The following is a 16201-nucleotide window of genomic DNA, read 5'->3' as shown; positions in this document are numbered from 1 at the left end:
GTCTTATTTCTGAGTTCTCTATTCTGTTCCTTTGGTCTATTTGTCTGTTTTTGTACCAGTACTATACTGCTTTGGTTATTGTAGCCTTGTAGTATAGTTTGAAGTCGGGTAATGTGATGCCTTCAGCCCTGTTCTTTTAGCTTAGGATTGTCTTGGCTATATGGCCAATTTTGGTTCCATATGAATTTTAAAATAGTTTTCTTCTAATTCTATGAAGAATGTCAATGGTACTTTCATGGTAATAGCATTGAATCTATAAATTACTTTGGACAGTATTGCCATTTTAATGATATTGATTCTTCCTATCCATGAGCATGGAATGTTTTTCCATTTGTTTTTGTCTCCTCTGATTTACTTGAGCAGTGGTTTGTAGTTCTCCTTGAAGAGGTCCTTGACTTCCCTTGTTAGTCATATTTCTAGGTATTTTATTCTCTTTGTAGCAATTGTGAATGGGAATTCGTTCATGATTTGTCTCTTTGCTTGGCTGTTATTGGTGTATAGGACTGGTTGTGATTTTTGCACATTGAATTTGTATCCTGAGACTTTGCTGAAGTTCCTTATCAGCTTAAGAAGCTTCGGGACTGAAACAATGGGGTTTTCTAGCTATAGGATCATATCATCTGCAAACAAGGATAATTTGACTTTCTCTCTTCCTATGTGAATACCATTTATTTCTTTCGCTTGCCTGATTGCCCTGGCCATAACTTCCAATACTATTTTGAACTGGAGTGGTGAGAGAGGGCATCCTTGTCTTGTGCTGGTTTTCAAAAGGAATGCTTTCAGCTTTTGCCCATTCAGTATCGTATTGGCTGTGGGTGTGTCATAAATGGCTCTTATTATTTTGAGGTATGTTCATTCAATACCTAGTTTATTAAGAAGTTTTAACATGAAGGGATTCTGAATTTTATTGAAGGCCATTCTGCGTCTTTTGAGCTAATAATGTAGTTTTTGTCTTTAGTTCTGTTTATGTGATAAATCACATTTATTTATTTGTATGTGTTGAACCAACCTTGCATCCCAAGGATGAAGCAAACTTGATCATGCTGGATAAGCTTTTTGATGTGCTGCTGGATTTGGTTTGCCAGTATTTTATTGAAGATTTTTGCATTGATGTTTATCAGGGATATTGGACTGAAGTTTTCTTTTTTTGTTGTATCTCTGCCCGGTTTTCATATGAGGATGATGCTGGCCTCATAGAATGATTTAGAGAGAAGTCCCTCCTTTTCAGTTGTTGGAATAGTTTCAGAAGAAATAGTATCAGCTCCTCTTTGTACTTCTGGTAGAATTCAGCTATAAATCCATCTGGTCCTGTGGTTTTATTTGTTTTTTGTTTTTTGTTTTTTGTTTTTTTTTGGTTGGTAGGCTATTTATTACTACCTCAACTTCAGAACTTGTTATTTGTCTATTCAGGGATTCAACTTCTTAATGGTTCAATCTTGGAAGGGTGTATGCATCCAGGAATTTATCCATTTCTTCTAGATTTTTCTAGTTTATTTGCATAGAGGTGTTTATAGTATTCTCTGATGGTTGTTTGCATTTCTGTGGGGTCAGTGGTGATATCCCCTTATCATTTCTAAGTGTGTCTGTTTATTCTTCTCTTTTTTGTACTGTATTAGTCTAGCTAGCAGTCTATTTTATTAATTTTTTCAAAAAACCGGCTCCTGTATTCATTGATTTTTGAAGGTTTTTCCATGTCTCTGTCTCCAGTTCTACTCTGATCTCAGTTATTTCTTGTCTTCTGCTAGCTTTGGGGTCTGTTTGCTCTTGTTTCTCTAGTTCTTTTAGTTATGATGTTAAGATGTTGATTTCAGATCTTTCTAGCTTTATGATGCAGGCATTTAGTGCTATAAATTTCCCTGTTAACACTGCTTTAGCTGCCTCCCAGAGATTCTGGTATGTTATCTCTTTGTTCTCATTAGTTTCAAAGAACTTCTTGATTTCTGCCTTAATTTCATTATTTACCCCAGAGTCATTCAGAAGCAGGTTGTTCAATGTGCATATGGTTGTATGGTTTTGAGTGAGTTTCTTAATCTTGAATTCTAATTTGATTGCACTGAGGTCTGAGAGACTGTTGGTTATGATTTTAGTTCTTTTGTGTTTGCTGAGGAGTGTTTTATTTCCAATTATTTCCAATTTTAGAGGAAGTATCATGTGGCACCAAGAAGAATGCATATTCTCTTGTTTTGGGATAGACAGTTCTGTAAATATCTTATCAGGTCTGCTTGATCCAGAGCTGAGTTCAGGTCCTGAATATCCTTGTTAATTTTCTGTCTTGATGATCTGTCTAATATTGACAGTGGGGTGTTAGAGTTTCCTACTATTATTGTGCAGGAGTCTAAGTCTCTTTGTAGGTCTCTAAGAATTTGTTTTATAAGTCTGGGTGCTCCTGTGTTGGGTGCATATATATTTAGGATAGTTAGCTCATCTTGTTGAATTGAACCCTTTACCATTATGTAATGCTCTTCTTTGTCTTTTGTGATGTTTGTTGGTTTAAAGTCTATTTTGACATAAACTAGGAATGCAACCCCTGCTTTTTTCTGTTTTCCATTTGCTTGATAACATTTCCTCCATATCTTTATTTTGAGCCTATGTGTGTCTTTTCATGTGAGATGGGTCTCTTGAATACAGCACACCAGTGGGTCTTGACTCTATCCAGCCTGCCATCCTGTGTCTTTTAATTGGGGCATTTATCCCATATACATTTAAGGTTAATATTGTTATGTGTGAATTTGATCCTGTCATCATGATTCTAGCTGGTTATTTTGCACATTTGTTTATGTAGTTGCTTCATAGTGTCATTGGTCTGTGAACGTCAGTGTGCATTTGCAATGGCTGGTAATAGTTTTCCTTTTGCATATTTAATGCTTCCTTCAGGAGCTTTGCAAGGCAGGCCTGGTGGTGACAAATTCCCTCAGCATTTGCTTGTCTGAAAAGAATTTTCTTTCTCTTTCACATATGAAGCTTAATTTGTCCAGAAGTGAAATTCTGGGTTGGAAATTCTTTTCTGTAAGAACATTGAGTATTGGCACCCAATATTTTGTGGCTTGTAGGGTTTCTGCTGAGAGGTTCACTGTTAGTCTGATGGGCTTCCCTTTGTAGGTGACCTGGCCTTTCTCTCTGGCTGTCCCTACATTTTTTTTCTTTCATTTTGACTTTGGAGAATCTGATGATTATGTGTTTTGGGGTTCATCTTCTCATGGAGTATCTTACTGGGGTTCTCCGGATTTCCTGAATTTGAATGTTGGCCTATCTTGCTATGTTGGGGAAATTATCCTGGATGATATCCTGTAGTATGTTTTCCAACTTGGTCCCATTCTACCTGTCTCTTTCAGGTACCCCAGTCAGTCATAGTTTCAGTCTTTTACGTAATCCCACATTTCTTGGAGGTTTTGTTTGATCCTTTTCATTCTTTTTTTCTCTAGCCTTGTATGCCTGTCTTATTTCAGCAAGATAGTCTTTAAGATTCTTTTCTCCACTTGGTCTATTCAGCTATTGACACTTGTGATTGCATTGTGAAGTTCTCAAGTTGTGTTTTTCAGCTCCATCAGGTAATTTATGTTCCTCTTTAAACTGGTTATTCTGGTTATCAGTATCTGTAATGTCTTATCATGGTTCTTAGCTTCTTTGCACTGGGTTAGGACATGTTCCTTTAGCTCAGCAAAGTTCATTATTACCCACCTTCTGAAGCCTACTTATGTCAAATCATCTACCTCAGCCTCAGCCCCGTTCTGTGCCCTTGCTGGAGGGGTGTTGCAATATTTTGGAGGAGAAGAGGAACTATGGCTTTTTGAGTTCTCAGCATTTTTGCATTGATTCTTTCTTATCTTTGTGGGTTTATATACCTTCAAACTTTGAGGCTGCTTACCTTTGGATGGTTTTTTTTTTTGTGGGTCATTTTATTGATGTTGTTGTTGTTGCTTTCTATTTCTTTGTTTTTCTTTTAGCAGTCAGGCCTCTCTTCTGTAGCACCACTGAAGTTTGCTGGGAGTCAACTCCAGACCTTATTTGCCTGAGTCCCTTCTTAACATGGAGGTATCACCAGTGGAGGCTACAGAACAGCAAAGATGGCAGCCTGCTTCTTCTTCTAGGAGCTCTGTCCCAGAGGCGCACTGACCTAATGCCAGCCAGAACACCCTTGTATGAGGTAAGTGGCAACCCCTGTGGGAAGGTCTCACCCATCAGGAGGAATAGGATCAAGGACCCACTTAAAGAAGCAGTCTGGGCTACCCCTTGGCAGAGTGGGTGCACTGCATTGGGAGGAACCCCCCTCATCCAGACTGTTCGGACTCTCCAGAGCCAGCAGGCAGGAGAGACTAAGTTGGCTGAACCGTGGCGACCACAGCTGCCTCTCCCCACAGGGGCTCCATCCCAGGGAGATAAGAGTTGTGTCTGTATACCCCTGGCTGGAGTTGCCGGAATTTCTGCAGGGCAGTCTTGCCCAGTGATGAGGGGTAGATTTGAGTCCCACTTAAAGAAGCAGTCTGGCCATGATCTGCCACAGCCACTGTGCTGCACTGTGGGGAATTCCTCCTGATCCAAACCACCCAGTCCCCTGGCACCGGCAGGAGAAAATGATTGACTGGGGCTGCAGTGATGGTGGCTGCCACTCCCCCAGGGGAACTCAGTCATCTTAGGCACTCTCCAGCCTGCTGCCACTGACTGGTGGGGATTCCAAGCCAGTGGGTCTTAGCTAGTGGGAGTGGGGCCCACTGAGCAATACTTCTTGCATGCCACATATTCTGCAGAGTAAATTAAAGCAGGAGAGTAGGAGGTTGGACATTTAGATGTTTAGATTGTTGTCTCTGTGATGGGTTTTGAGAGACTTGGGTCTAAGATGTCTTTCCCATTAGCCTGAATATTCTCAGACCCATGGACTATGGACTGTCACTTTTGAGCCTTATGCTAAAGCTGGAGCAAAGCTGGTTTTAATTATGACTCTGGCCAGCTGCTGCCAGTGTGCTCAGTGAGTGGGAGTCCCACCCAGGCCTCATGATTATGGCTGGCCAACATACCCACCCATTCCCAGTCCCCTTTCATCCAATTATATGCCTGAAAGAAAAGGCTTAGGACCTGCCAGGGTGCCACCAAAATTCTGGGAGGAGGAGGAGAGACCACTGATTTTACTAGGACATTGACAGAAGAGGAAGAAGGAAAATGAAGTGAAGTTACACAATTTAAATATCTGATGCATTATTAATTACAGAGTACTTGATAAAAATATGGACAGTTTTGGAGTGCAGAAGACTGATGGGTCATCATCCTATGAGTAGCAGAAGTTTTTAGACTTAGCAGGTCGCATCAGAATTTTGTAAGGAATCTCACAAGTAAGACAGGTAAACAGAATTCTGTCTGAACTGATGATGAAGCATCTGGAGACTCACATGCTCAGATTTCCCCTTGAACGACCCTCACTTCCCATGAGACACCTCATGGGACCTCAGAGCCCTGTGGAACCAGTTTGAGAAATAGCCCATATACTTGAAATGTTTGGTTAAAAAGATCCTAGTGCACAGGGGGCAGTAGTGAGCAACTGGCTATAATGTGGGAGTGGAGGCAGAGGGAAAACAGAGGGAATGTGCCCACATGGTGCCATGGCCATTCACCAATCCTATGGTGGGGTGTCGGTATACGTGCATACCATATTGGGCCTGTTTATACATGTGGCCCTCATCAGACAAGTAATTTTTCATAGGAGACATAGGAACATCTATGACAAGTTGGCTCAGGAGGGGACATGAGAAGCAACACTTCCAAAATCCAGCAGAATGGTTTTCTGGCAGCTTTTCTAGACTTTAGAATGGATGTGTGATTAGTTACTGACGGAGTTTCTTCTTTCTCCAATCTCTGATTTGCTGTTAGTGAACAAAGAATCATAACCCAAGAAGATATAAATATGGACAGAGTAGCAATCAAAGCCAAAACATTACCTAAAAGAGCTTCAAAGCTCACAAGCTCACTGCTCAACCACTTCTGAGGCACTGATTTAGGTGTTGTCCCACTGGCTTGACTGAGGATAACAGAATGTCACCCCCGACAGTCTCCTTTGAGAATGGTCAGCTTATTTATTTAGTGATTTATTCTTCCTATTTTATTTCTTTCTACTTCAAAGGCAGTAGCATTTAGTTGCGATGTGTGAACATTTGCGTCAGAGCATCTTAGTAATTTAAAAAGGTGTTTTAAAATATAGAGTAAGACTTCCAGGAAAAGGTGGTGGAGCAATGGCTCCTTTCCATTTTGTCTCCTGAAATCTACTGACATTTCTCTCTGATATCTGCTTAGGATGTGAGAATAGAGTATAAATTAAGAGACCTGCAACTAGATACACTGCTGAAGACTGTGACTAAAGACAATAGAGAATATTAGCTAAAGATAAATAAATTTGGACTAATTCAGAGAAAGATGCCAAAAATAATTACAGAAACATTCAAATTTTCAGCAGGATGTAGTGTTCTCTGAAAACATAGTAGAGGTTCCTCTTGAAATAATAGAGAAATGGAATGTGGTGGTGGTCAGAAAAGGAGAACAGATCCCTGAAATATGCTACTTGGCTTAGCATAGCCATGGGGCAGAGGGCTAAAGATAGTTTGAAGACTTGATCTTTATGGTTGTTCCTTTTCACGGCCTGCATCCCTGCTCTAGAGAACTGGCTTGGAGCCCAGGCAGTATGGATTCACAAGAGGAAGTGGCCCCCAGCTTGGCAGCTGTTCATCAGGGTCCACTGAACAGAATGATACTCACTGGATGTTTGTGGGGAGCTATGCATGTATGCATTGCAGGGAGACATTTAAAGCTGATAGGTTATTCTTTGGGCTAGACTGTAGAAAATTAGCAGAAAAGTATTACAAAACAACACCATCATTTTCATACTACTGGCTGGCCCAATTTGCTATGTATTCACCTAATAAGCCACTGCACACTCTCCACCTCATAAACCTGTCTGGATGTTTTTAAATAAATTGAATGGTGTAAGAGAGTTGCCCTCATTCAAAGATTAGGAAGAAACCAAAAAATCTCTAACATTCAAACCAGGCAAATATTCATCCCATGTTAATTAAGCAAATATTTGTGCATAGGCACTGAACCAAGCACTGTCTGAGGCACAGGGAATACACCATGAATTAGACTGAGGCATCGTGGCACTTCCTTCCAAAAAGGTAAGAGTGTTCTATACAAAGAACAGGTGAAGGCTGCTGATGGGTAAGTTACTTCATGTAACAGAATCCCTTCAAGCAAATTCCGTCTACAAACTTAAAGAAATTACAGAGAGCAAGGGAAGTAACATACATTTATAGATGAGATCTAACATTAGATAATAGCTAGAAGGTCAGCTAATAGCACTCAAAATGGGAAAATAAAACAAACGCCATGATACGAAGATGGAGCAGAGTAGAGGCCAGAGATTGGCCTTCCCTGGGGAAGGGGGTCCCCTGGGGATTTCCACATCCTGGACATAAACTATATGGGAGAGAGAGCCTTAGTGGGGTTGTCACAGATCTTCCCAGAAGAGTGAGGAGCCCTCAACAGAAAGAGCCCTGGAGTGCACTGCTGGATTCTCCAAGACTGGGGAAGAAGCACTGATTGAGCACACGTGTTCACTTGTGAAAATTCGCCGAGCTGTGTTTTCATGATTTACGTACTTTTCTATTTGTGTGTTTTACATCAATAGAAAGTTTACTGAAAACAATTGAGGTGTATAGACAATGATGAGAGTAAAATAAGATTCTTGGCAGAGAGAACAACATGAAAAAGCATAATTCAATTGCTACGTTTGTATGTGTGCTGAGAGACAGAAGGGAGAGACGCAGAGAGAAAGAGGGGACGAAGGTGGCGGGAGACAGAAATGCAGTTTCTTAGTCTTAGATAATGCATAAAACTCATGGAAACCTATGCTTACCAAATAGAAAGTGATAGGCATAGACCTTCACTTCACAAGTTTTAAAAGTTGCAGGAAATACAATGACTATGACAAATGGGAGTTGTCAGGTTGAATTTCTTCCATGATAAACCACTGGTTCAAACTAATCCACACTTTCAGGTAATGAGAACCTGCACCTCTCAAGGGAACCTAGAAGAGATAATACACAACCATATTTTGTGTTTGGTATTGTCATGGAAAATACCATAGATGCCTGATTGCAAAGAATAATGAATCTCACTTATTAATTCATTTATTCCAGAAATACTTGTTGAGCCTCTACTGTGGGCCAGACCATGTAGTAGATGCAAAGATATATATCAGAGAAGATATTTCCAAGGATAATTTGTGGTAATAGAGAATACAGGTGAAGAAAAAAGGAGAGCAACAAATCTCAGTACCAGGAATAAAGGCTATCTGAACAACAGGAATGCAAATATGGATAATGGTAAAATTAAGGACCAGCTAGAAGGATACAGGATGCTTTTGAGAGAGGATGAGACTAAGAGAATGATATTTTGAGAGTATTGCATTTATTTTAGAATGCTAAATTCAATGTTTCCTGTTGCCTTGGAGTTAGACGGTGTTGCTACACATTGACAGAGGACAAGGATGACAGCCAGGGAGCTATCACCACATCTCACTCTTATCACTTCAGTGTAAACGGGCCTGACTTCTCAACTGCCAGAACCTCTCTTTCTTGCTGGATGCTTTTTTTTCTGGCTGTTGATGCCTGCTCTGCCTACACATCTTCACAGCAGGCTGGAAGTGCCAGGGAATTAACCACCCTTCACCCAGAGCAGCGCTCAGTTTATGCTAGATAGATTGTAGAAAATGGTGTATTTATACATAGATGGGTGTATAAGTGATCCAGCCCTCTCACTCCCGGGTGGGACAACTCTAAGACCTGTGCTGTACACTGACTCCCAGAGTTTTTGCCCACAGTGATAACTGTATTGAAAAACACACCTTGCACTGGCTTTCTTATTTTCCCTGTCTCTCTTTTTTCCTCTCTCCAATCTGTGTTTCTTGAGATAACCTCGCTAACTAATCTTGCATTCACATCCCCTCTTGCTTCTACAGGTACCCAAACTAAGAAGCCCATGAAACTAGTTTTTCAGCCCTTAGCACATCACCCGTAAATGGAGACAAGGTGATCAAGAGAGGCTGAGGAGGGCTGATAGTGGAGAGAATTGTTGGAAAGCATGAATTTCCCCCACCACAGAAGAAAGATAGGGGGGAAGTTAAAGGACGGGTTGGTTATGGAGCTCCACTTGGAAAACCTGACATGTGCCTATGGAGTTTAAAGATGGGAGGCACAGGAACTGATGCCTGACACCTACCTGGAGAAGCAAGAGGGTGAGAGATTGAATGGAACTGACAATAGGTGCAGAGGACGTTTCCTGTGGGCCAAGCATGCATCCACAGGACGGAAACGATATGTAGGTTATTGGAGTTGCAAAAAGAGTGTGATCCTTCTCCGCTCTGTATCTACACCCTTGCAATGTCTCTCTGCAGCTTCTCCTGTTAAGAGATATAGTCTCTTTCCTCACCCCTTGGAAAGGCCTTGAGACCTCCTTTAGCCAATAGAATTTGGCAGTAACCTCATTGCACCAGTTTCAAGTCTGTGCCTTAAGATGCTTCACACACTTTGATTCTTTCACAAATCCTGCCCGTTGCCACATTAAAAAGAATGAGCAAGTCTGCTGCATGATTTGAGATCACATAAACCAGATTTACTACTGGATATATAGTTGTTTCTTCATTTTCTTTACTTTTGCTGTTTATTCTTTTTCTCTCTTTGCTAGCTTAGGAAAGCCTACTTTATTCTCCCTTGTCATTGATGGTTAATTTTTATTATCTTGATCAACCCAGTTGCCCCAGCCAAACTCCTGGACAAGCAAGAGCTGACATGCAAATGCCCAATGAGAGCCATAGAACTCCCAACCCAGCCAAACTCAGCCTAAATTGCTGATCCACAGCTTGTGAGCTGAATAATTTGTCATTATTATAAACTACTAATTTGAGAGTGGTTTGTTACACAGCAAACACTTGCTAATAGAGTGAACATTTGGTATTGATTAGGTTACATATTTTTTCTCTCTGGAAATTAAGACTATTTTTAGAGTGATCTGAAAAGCACGTGATCCACGTAAGAGACTGTCTAGGTTTGAGGAAAATAGGAATCTCAGAAGTAGATTCCCACTCCTATCAGTTAGGTCCCTACCAGTTATATAAACTGTTAGGCAACTTCTAAAATCTCACTAAGTTCTAAGCACTTTTACTAGATCCTAAATCTCTTGAGGCTGAAAATCATGGCTGACTTTTCTTCCTGGTGAGATAATATAATTAGCTCTATTCTGAGTGTCTCTCTCTTTCTCTGAGCCTGTGTGTGTGTGTGTGTGTGTGTGTGTGTGAATGTCTTTGATAATTAAAAAGTAGTGAAAAACTTCCTGTCACTTAGCTTGTCAAAATAATTCATTTTACTTTTCATATAAAACTATCACCTGGAGTATAACATTTACTTTTCAGTCTAAAATCTTGAAAATTGCTACTTAAAAAACAGAAAAAAGAACCCTGTGAGATTATACTACAATGAATGTGAAAGTGCTCTGAAATATTTAAGGAGACGAGAGCTGTGACGCATGGCCTCAATGGGGTGCATGCAGGAGATGCTCCAGGAACTTGGAAGAAAAGTATGAAAATAAGAGTAGAGAATCAGCGCATACTGAGCTCTCCTCTCGGGCACACAGTAGGCCAGTCAAACTAACTGACTCTTGACTGCAGAAAAATGTGCCAATTCAAGGTAGGGGAGCTGGGCATAGAAAAGACGGTGCTTGGTTAAAATGAGATATATAAAAAGGAGAGTAATATGGTGAAATAAGGGTAGGAATTGTGAAAGTCAGTGAGCTAAAGATATTTTGCTAAAAAAAGATTCATTTTTATCTGTTGCCATAGAGTTAGACATAGTATTTTCTCACCACAATTTTAATCTCTTGTGTTTGTGGCTATGTCTTTCTCATTCCTTGTTCCATCTGCTTTTGCTTTTGTTCGAAATTTTCTTTGTCAGAATCATGAGATACTTCACCTATTTTATTAATGTTTCAAGGGACAAGCTTCTGAAATCATTTGTCTCTTCTTTTTTCCCCATTTTAAAATATTTTAAAATTTCCTTAACTGTTGTTTAATTTTGCTGTTCATCTTTCAGTTTGGAGATGAAAAATTACTTTTTAAACCAGTTATCTGTTTTAATAATGAAGACAATTAAGGCTATAAATTTTCCTCTAATGATAGCTTTTGATTTGTTTTGTAGGTTTTATTATGGATGACGTATTCCTTTTCATTGACCTTTGGACAGGTTCTAATTTCCCTTTTAATTTCCTTTTTGATCAAAGAATATCTAGAAGCTTGCTCCTTCATTGTGTCAAGACATTAAGATTTTTTTGTTATCATTTATTTCTAGTTTTATTAGCTTATTATCAGAGAACGTAGTTTATAAAAGCTATTCACTTACACACTTTTCTGTTTTACTTTTTCCCCAGTGGCCACATATATGACCAACTTTTAAAAATATTCTAGGAGTATTTTTAAAAGTACTTTCAAGGGATAAGTTATAATTCATATCAAGTTGTTTATTAATTGTATTTTTTATTTTCTCTGTTTTCTATTTTTTAACTAGATCTTTCAGTTCTGAGAGAAGGATATTGATGTTTTCATCATAATTATATTTTTAGCAAGTTCTCCATGCATTTCAAATAAAATTGCTTTAAGCTTTGAGGTTCTATGGTGATTGCCTCACATCAGTTATGACTGCTGTATATCTCTAATTGTGCCATTTTTCACTATATCATGTCCCTTTGGTGCCTGCCTGGTTCTTCCACCCTTAAATTCTACTTTGTTGATATTGTCACTTTTGGTTCTCTTTTGTTTCCATTTTTCCGGTATCTTTTTGCTCACTTCATTTATATTTATGTTATTTTAAATTTAATTTAAGTATTTCTTATATATAACATCTAGCTGTGTTTTGTTTGTCAAAGAAATGGGTTGCCTTTGCCTTTTCATGATGAAATCTTATTCTTTTACATTTTATATGGTGACTGATATACTTGCTATATGACTGTTATCTGATTTTAGATTACTTTTGGACATATAGCTGTTTCTTCTTTTTCTGTGTTTTACTTGTGCAGTTTATTCTTTTTCTCTCTTTGCTAGCTTGGGAAAGCCTACTTTTTTCTCCCTTGTTATTGATGGTTAATTTTTATTATCTTGATCTAAATGATCAGATACCAGTATCTACTATCCTTTAAAAAGGAGATTTCTCCCTCCTCCTCAGGAAAAAAAAAAAAATCAGCAGTTTTCTTTCTACTTTGCTTCATTCCAATAAAATGAAATTTTAAAAAGATACTTCCACTCTTCTTCCTTCCTTTTGTAATTCCTCTAAAGAGATGCTGAAATGTTTTTGCTATTTCCCTGGTAACCATTTCTCCTAGGCTTGACAGATGAGATCTAGTATTTATTAACTTCCTAAAAAATTAATGTTTTCTTAATTTTCTTTATTTTCTTAATTGTTGTCATTAATTTTTAATATTATACTTTGCAATATAACCTATTCTTATTCAATTATGAACATTGTTCATGTTTACCTATATGGCTGAATAACTATATATGAGCTTGTATAAATATTTCATACAAATATATACACATATATGTATGTGCAACTTGTGTATACATAATCAGTGCTCACTCATCTTTTCAGGTTTCTGAATTTTTTCATTTGTCATTGGGATAGAGTCTTTGTAGCACTTTTCTCAGTTGTCATACTTAAGTGTTATTCTTTCCAAATTATTTTCTCTCCTCAAGTAGCTTTTGTTTACCCTGACAGAGTAATGATATGTTGGCTGGATATAAGTAGATTCTGTTCCATTGTCCATTTTCTTCCACTGTTGGTGGTATTATTTTATAGTGAATTCCTTTTTTCTGACTTTAGATGTTCTTTTTCTTTAGAGATCAGGAATTTTTTCATGATGTACATATCGATGTGTCTTTTTTTGAAATCCAGCTTGAATCTTAGTGAATATTTTAAATTTGCTACTTCAGGTTTTCATTATCTCTTGGAATTATTCTTCTAGTATTTATTGTCGGTTTTTCTCTATGCATTCCTTTTTGTTCTTCTGCAACTACTATTACTCACATTTTAGGCCTCTGATTCCATTCTGTGGATCTCTCATGACATCTGTCTCATGGTAGATGCTGTCTGCTTGAGAAGTTCTCATACTTGACCTTCCAAGTCTGCCGATGTGAATCTCAGCAGCCCCATTTTCTCTTTGAATGAATCTGCTGAATAAGATATACTCAAATCTGCTTTAAAATACCTTTAATTTATTTTCTAATTCAGGGTTTTTTTTTCTGCTCTAATAATTCCATTTTGCTGAGTGTAAGTCCTAACAGTTCCACTTGATCTTCTCTCTGGCTAATGGGTTCCCATAGTTTGCTTGTTATTTTCCTTTGCTGGCTCATTGGAATTCTAGTGTGGTGGCTAGAGTATCCTAGCAGGGATCCTACAGTCATGGAAAGCACAGGCACCTCTATCCCCCTGAGCTGCAGTGTAGAATCAGGCAGGCTGGCACCTGCTGCCTCTCTTATCTCCCTGTAGTCTCTCTCCCGTAAGGAAGGAAATACTCAGCTTACTTGTTCATCTCTCATTTAGTGTTTTGGGAATTTGGCACGTTCATACTGAATTGACATCAGTACTCCCTTAAGGGACCACAGATCTTTGTATGCTCCATCTTCTCCCAGAATTTTCTGTTTTTGGGTTCTTAAGTAGGTTATGATGCTGTTTATCATTTTACTTGTTCAAATTATGAAGTCAAAAGACCTACACCATTCTCTATGCCCAGGACCCCAGCAGAAGCCAGAGCTTCACTACATTCATTTGCTATTTGTCTTAGGAGAGGCAGACTGATTAGAGTTGGTAGCAGCAATCAAGGCACGATGCTCAGAATGCCATGTTCCCACACTTCCTCCCAGTGGGTTTGAATGACAGGTACAATCAGCCATTTTAGGCATATGAGCCATTTGTGCTAGCCAGTTCTTTTCAAATTTCAATGTGCATATGGCTCCCCTGTGGATCTTATTAAAATACAAATGCTCCTTCAGTAGGTCTAAGGTAGGGCCTCAAATTCTGCATTTCTAGCACTTTCAGGGAGGCACTATGGGCCCACCAACTTGATACTGAAAGTAACAAGGTGTTAGAACCATGAAACAGATGGCCTTTATTTGACTAGTCAAGGCAGACGATAGTATTAGAAATGTAAGCAAAAAAGAGTATAGTATAGCAAATTGAGATCAGCAGAATCTGAACATCAACAGTAACGTTAGGCAAAACATTAGGGTCTAGTAAAGCAGTGCAAAGCTTAATAAGCCTACAGAAATTTTATAATAATTTTTCATAAGTGTGTTCCTTATTTCCCCAATCTCTTTGTTTTATCCTCTTTTTGAACAAAGTTTGCTCCTTTTAATCTATTATAGAGGGTTTCTTGCATTAAACAAGAAAAACAGGTAATTCTCTTGGTGGAGTTACATGGTACATGAAATTTCAAGACTCTCTGGTTATTTATTTACTTATTTATTCAGTAAATATTTATTGAGCATCTCCTATGTGCCAGACCTTACTCTAAGTGTTAGAACAATGTTTGACTAGATTGCATGTGCAATGGATCTTTGTCTGTTTTTAACTGATTCATTGATTTGCGATTTAGTATTCATCCTCCCTGCTTCTTAAATGTAACCCAATTTTCCTTTGGAAAATTATCTTTTTTTCCAATTTGGTATAGTCATGCCATGATGTTAAGCATCGCGTCCTGGCCTCCTACAAAAACCTTGAAGTACTCTCTGAAGGCTTTTCCTCTACATCAGTACTTTAGAAATTTGGCTAATTATTAAATCACTTTGGGGCTTTTAAAAATATCAAATGCTTTGGTTCTACCTCCAGGTAGTCTGATTTGATTAACCTGTTGTGTGGCCTAAGTATCAGGGTTTTAGAGCCCCTAACAAGTGATTTTAATGTGCAGCTAGAGTTAGACAGCCAGTTCCCTAGATCTCTACTCTCATCGATCCAGTGTAGTCGAGCAGTGAGGCTGTGACCTCAGCTTGGCTAGCTGGACTCTCTACCCGAACTTTGAATCCGAAGAGCAAATGGAAGAACATTCTGTAGCAGCCCTCAAACAAGGCTGCACAGCATTGTCTGCTCTGTACTCTCTCCATATCTGTTGTTCCAATCCTCTGAGCTTCTCTGTACCTTATCAATAAATACCACTTTTGCTGAGTATGTTAATCTGGGTTCTCCAGACAGAACCAAGAGAATATACTGATGTAGATATAGAAATATACGTATGAGAGGGAATTTATTAAGGGAATTGGCTCATGGCATTAGGGTGGCTGAGAAGTCCCACAAGAAGCCATCAGCAAGTTGGAGACCCTGGGATGCCAGTGGCATGGCTCAGTCCAAGTCCAAAGGCCTCAGAACCAGGGAAGCTGATGGTATAACTCAGTCTGAGGCCAAAGGCCTGATAACCTGCTGGGGGACTGATGTAAATCTTGGAGTCCAAAGGCAAGGGAGCCTGGAATTGTGTAAGGACAGGAGAGGAAGAGTGTATCCCGGCTCCAGCAGATAGATTGACACATTTGTCTTTTCTCTGTTTTCGTTCTCTTGGGGCCTCCATCAGATTGGAGGGTACCTGCCCACTTTGAGAGTGGCTCTTCTCTACCTACTCCACTCAGACTCATGTGCCAATCTCTCCTGGAAACACCCTCACAGAAACACCTCAAGATAATTCTTTAACAGGTTTCTAGGTATTCCTTAATCCAGTCAAGCTGACATCTAAAATTAACTGTCACACTGGGATCAGCTGGGAAGAGTCATTTTCTGTTTCTTACAGCCAACGAATCTCAACTGAGCAAACTGATGAGCTTTTTGTCACTCTAAATATCTGTTGAGGGCTCTCGATCTGCTAGATCAATCACAATCTCAGCCCTCGGTATCAAACTCCTTACCACACATAGGAAAACTCGAGTCAGAGGGCAAGAGAGTCACCCAAGCTCCATTACAGGTCAGTGACTAAGAATTCTCATTGTGCCTGCATGTCTGTTTCTTTGCTTGTTTATCCATTACCATACCAAAAAAAAATCTTCCTTTTGCTTATTTGTTTTTAGGAAAAATTTAAAGATTACTGAAAGGGTGCTGCAAAATTGAATAGACAAGTCAGAATGCATATGACTAAGCAGAAA

Source organism: Gorilla gorilla, chromosome 21, assembly GCF_029281585.2.
Source record: "Gorilla gorilla gorilla isolate KB3781 chromosome 21, NHGRI_mGorGor1-v2.1_pri, whole genome shotgun sequence".
Lineage (NCBI taxonomy): Eukaryota > Metazoa > Chordata > Mammalia > Primates > Hominidae > Gorilla > Gorilla gorilla.
The sequence above is the reverse complement of the archived record's forward strand: the minus strand, read 5'-3'. Positions refer to the sequence as shown.